The sequence below is a fragment of the Octopus bimaculoides genome, chromosome 2, assembly GCF_046866305.1.
Source record: "Octopus bimaculoides isolate indiv1 chromosome 2, ASM4686630v1, whole genome shotgun sequence".
Taxonomy (NCBI): domain Eukaryota; kingdom Metazoa; phylum Mollusca; class Cephalopoda; order Octopoda; family Octopodidae; genus Octopus; species Octopus bimaculoides.
The window spans coordinates 167,759,918-167,765,782 of NC_142929.1; positions in this window are offsets into that span (position 1 = coordinate 167,759,918).

The window sequence follows — 5,865 nt, forward strand, 5'->3', positions numbered from 1 at the left end:
CCACTACAAACACACAGACTCACACTCCTATCTCAACTTCTCCTCCTCCCACCCTAGACACACAAAACTTTCCATCCCCTATTCCCAATTCCTCCGTCTACGCAGACTTTGTAGCGACAGCCATGACTTTGAGACTCAGTCTCAACTCATGGCTCACCACTTTAGCCTGCGTGGATATCCACCCACCACCATCCACACCGCCCTTGCCAGAGCACGTTCTGTGGACCGTGCATCTGCTCTCTCCCCCCGAACCCGCCCTGCCGTTTCCCGCCTCCCTTTTCCCCTCACCTACCATCCCACCACCCTACCCCTCCAACGCTCCATTCTCCGAGCTTTTCGGCGCCTCCAGTCCGACCCCTCCACCTCCCACATCTTCCCTAATCGACCCCTCCCCTCCTTCAAACGAGCCCACAACCTACGGGACCTCTTGGTCCACAGCTTCTTCCCCAACCCAACCTCCCAACCTGGCTCTTTCCCCTGCTCCCGTCCACGCTGCCGCACTTGCCCTTACCTCTCCAACACCACCCTCCTCACCAGCACCCATCACCGACCCTATCGCATCACCGACTCCTTCACCTGCACGTCTACCAACGTCATATATTGCCTCTCCTGCTCTCTCTGCCAATCCCTGTACATCGGACAAACGGGGCGGCGCCTGGCCGACCGATTCGCGGAACACCTCCGAGATATCAACGTCGGCAATGACACCCCGGTGTCACGCCACTTCCGTTCTGCCGGCCACTCCTTGCGGCAACACCTGTCTGTGTTTGGATTGTCCATGCACAGGGGCCATCCGGACTCCCGTTTGCGCCGTGAACAGTGATTAATCTTCTATCTTCGCTCCTTTGCGCCACATGGGCTCAACTCCCCTCCACTCTTCATCTAACCCCCTCCTCCTGTCTCTCTCCCCCACTCTCCCTCCTACCACCCATCTCTCCCCTCCCCCACCTCCTGCTCCGACTCCTACTTCTTTGTACCTCTCTTCATACTTCTCTCCACTCCCACTTCTCTTCACCCCTAGTCTTTCTCTCCTCTCTCTTACTCTCTCTCACTCTCTTCTCTCGTACTCCCCCCTCCACCCCTCTCCCGTACTCCCCCCTCTCTCACTCTTACTCTCTACACTCTTACTCTCCTACTCTCTACACTCTTACTCTCTTACTCTCTCACCCTTACTCTCTCACTCTCTTCCCCTCTCTCTCACTCTCTTTCTCTTCCTTTCTTCTTGCCCCCCATACCCCTCTTCCCTCTCTCTCACTCTCTTTCTCTTCCTCTCTTTCTCCCCCCATACCCACCTTCCCCTCTTTCTCCCCCACCATACCCACCTTCCCCCTCTCTCAATCCCCCTTCCCTCTCTTATACCCACCCTCTCTCCTCTCTTCCTCTCCCTCCCATACCCATCTTCCCCCTCTCTTACATCCACCTTCCCCTTCTCCCTCCTCGTCAACACCCCCTCATAAGCTCATCCCACCACACCCCAACACACTCCTACTCTACCTTCCCACTCCACCCCATCCAATTCCTTACACCCACCACCCACCCCTACTACATACCCCACCCTACCCACATACCCCTACCTCTACCCCACACTCCATCCATGCCTTCCCCACCTCCCAACACCCTCACATCACACCACACCAATACCCTTGCATCACACCACGCACACCACACCAATACCCTCGCATCACACCACGCACACACTACAACTGACCAACTACTTTCTCCCTTTCCCCATTTTCACACTACATACGTCAAGAGCACCAGCAGTCTACCTCCCACACACAGCCCCTCGTTCCCGATCACCGTTTGTTATCCCCCCCTTTCTTAGCTCTCCTGAAATAAGAATTTCTAACTTCCGGTCAGTCATTGTTATGATCGGCCATTATTATGATTGACCGTTGACTGAACACTATTCAATTTTTTTTCTCCGTGTTTTTCTCCTTGTCTCCGTATTCTTTCTGTTGAAGAGCGTAGCTCGAAACGTCAAAGACTTTCCGTATTCCCGAGCGTCATACTAATATATACTTTTGTTATTTACACCACCTGTCCTCGTCTGTTGTTATTTTTTGTATATTCTCCCATATATATATATATACACACAAATATATATATACGTACATGCGTATATATACATATGTACGTACGTACATACATACATACACACATACATACATACATACATACATACATACATACATACATACATACATATATATGCACTGTTACAGAGGTCCCACTCATCCACTCTAAAGTGCGGACCATGTACTTTACGTGGGGTTCAAATATTCACACTCATCATTTAATATATTGCCGAAAAGCTGGAGAAATCTTCATAGTAAGGGAGGAGATGTTTACAAGAAACAACATGATCACCTGTTGTCCTAGATCCCACATAGACATACATAACGGCAAAAAATTCAAAAGAGGGCAGTAATATCAATCACCCACTTCACCAGAAGCTAATCACAAAAGAATGGCCCCTAAAAAGATGACAATAGTGGGGTGCCCCAGCATGGTCACAGCCTTTAGGCTGAAACGCATAAATGAATAACAGAAAAGAATAAAAGAATATACATTTAACTCCCTCTTATCAAATAAATGGAACTCTGAAGCAACTTGCACCTAGAAAAAAATAAAAGAAAGTGTATTGTTCATTAGAGACAAGAGAATTTATCCTAATTTATGTTAATTTATTACTTATCATGAGAACAAACATCCTACTGTATCTAAAACTGATCATACCTTCTCAAAGTACTGTATTATATTTTACTGCACTTATAATACTTGTAATTTATTAGGAGGATTACAATTCTTCCTTAAATTATATTTTTATTTCTTCCATTTTCTCTTTTTTCTACGATTAATGATAACACTGGGTATACATATAGTGTTTTAATGAATCGTGTATGGCTCTACGGTAATTTAAAAAGCGATGATCAGATATCCGACAATTCAGCTATCTAGAAACACTCCGGACCCAACAATACCAGATATGAGATCTAAACATGTGTGTGCGCGCGCGCGCATATACATATATACATACATTCGCCATGATAGATCGCTGACCACTACATATATTTTTTTTCTCTCCTTGTTTTTCTCCTTGTTTCTTTCTGTGCTCCTTTCTGTTGAAAAGCGTAGGCTCGAAACGTTAAAGACTTTCTCTATTCCCGAGCGTTTTACTAATACATCCATTTGTTGTTTACACCACCTGCCTTCGTCTGTTGTTTTTTCGTGAATTCTCCCTATACATACACATGCACAATGGGATGCTGAAAAGTTCCTGGCTTTAAGGTTGTGAAAGGCTTGGTTGAAGGCCCAACTTTCCGAGTTGTTTTTACAAGGGTAGATAAACTGAAGGACCGCCGCAATAAGTGTGTGAATCTTGAAGAGAATATGTTCAATAAAATCATAATTAATTGATCCTCCTCTATTTTCTTTTACCCAAACCAGTACCACCTCGTATATGTATGTGTGTATGTATGTGTTTGTACGGGTGTATATGTATGTGCGAGTGAAAAGACAGAGGTAGACGTAGATGGAGGTAGTGAATAAGATGACGATAGCAAATAAGCAAAGTTGATTGAGAGTTGGACAGCATTTTCTTCAGCATAATAAACGAGTCCGCCAGGGCCAGGACAAAGGATAATATGCTTGAGAAATCCTTAAGCATGTTACCAAGATATGCGCCGTTATCACCGTCAAGTGAATCTCATCAACTGGCAGGAAAACGGGAAATGTGTATATATATATATATTTATATGTATACACACACATATATATATATATATATATATATATAGATATTACTTTTATTTTATTTCTTTTACTTGGTTCAGTCATATGGAGCAATACCTTAAAGGGTTTTAGTTGAAGAAATCGATCCCATGACTTATTCTTTGTAAGCGTAATACTTGTTCTATCAATCTTTTTTGCAGAATAAGTTATGGAGACACAAACACACTAGCATCAGTTGTAAATCGAGGTGGAAGGGACAAACACAGAGACACACACAAACACACACAGACACACACACACACACACACATACACATACATATATATATATATATATATATATATATATATATATATATATATATATATATATATAAAGAAGTCCACTAGGTGGATTGTTAATGTGCTAGAAGAAGATCACATGTAATGTGTCTACTAAGACCTAATATATATATATATATATATATATATATATATATATATATATATATATATATATATATATATATATATATATATATATGTATGTATATATATATATATATATATATATATATATATATATATATATATATATAGAACGGGCTTCTTTTGGTTTCCTCCAACCAAGTCCACACACAAGGCTTTGGTCAGCCCGAGGCTATACTAGAAGACACTTTCTCAAGGTGCCATGCAGTGGGACTGAACCCGGAACCATGTAGTCGCGAAGCAAACTTCTTACCATACAGCCACGCCTGCGCCTAAATATTCAGACACTCATATCTACATATACGTACATAGACACACATAATAAAATCACATAGAAGTGCTCAACGTTCCATACATCCTTCTATTAGGATCATTGTTGATTTCTTGCAATGGCTTCTTTTCTGTATCGTAATTTGGTTTTAATTATTTCAAATCAAGTTTATTGATCTGCTTCGAAAAGAAAATCAGTAGAATCTATCAGAACATACGCTTTCTGATATTCTGTAGTTGATTTATATCAATCAGATTATACTATTTCATAAGTCTGATTCCTAATTTCTTGTTGAGAGAGTTTCAAAGTCAAACATTCAACAACAAAAATTTTGAAACCATAAATTTGCTAAAATCTATTGCAACAGCATCAAACCACGATTCTGACGGCCTTTGATGCTTCTTATGGATTTGTGTAATAAAAATAATTCATAAAATTTATAGCATGTTGCAGAGTGCATGCATCATATTGACTTTGTAATGTCATGTGACAAATAAAATCGATTATTTTATTTAAAAATAACGGTCGTTAATTTTAATTCTTTTTTCTATTAAACAAGCATATTCATGGTCGGCGACCATCGAAAGTATTGAAAGTATTCGTTCGGAATAAAATAGACAATATGCTGTGTGCTGATGAGATGAAGAATAGAAATGGAATGCAAAACGGGAAATGAATAATAGAATGTAGTTTTCAATGGTTAAATAAGTCAAGCAGAAATTCATTTAAAAGCAGTGCCTGTACATCTAATGACAAACCAATGATAGATTGATGTTTTGTATTATTGCAAATCGACAATAGCTAATTGAAGCAACATTGTTCATCAGATAAAGTTGCACCACCTTCAATTTGATAGTGTTATATATCAATGTGATTTAAAGTAGCGCTGCTAAGATAAGAACGGGGGAAAATGATTTCTGAGATTCATGAACAATTGTAGATTATATTAATGAAACAGCGATTAAATTAGACATTATTTTAAGACGCTATCGTTGAATACCGTTTTCATGAACAACTGGCAGGTAAATGCATTATTTATGATACAGGATTTCGGAAATTAAGCAAGAATAAACTTTTTCAAAAGGGCTTATCAGAACCAATCAGTTTATCAAAAGTAAAATTCACTATTAAAAAGCAAAAACGATGCAAGTGAAGTGGATTCTGCCATCATTTAGTATTTTGATTGTCGCCATTATGTCTTTTGTAATGCTGTTATGAAGTTTTATATAAATTTAGAGTTAATTTATTTACAATAAAATTTATATCAGTTACAATTACATAGTTTAACTGATTTTCAAAATTTTATTGTAAATGAATTTGCTTCACGTTAGTCACCGATAATATTCTGAAAATCGTAAATCCCAAACAGTCCTAATTTTTTCAGCAAATCGT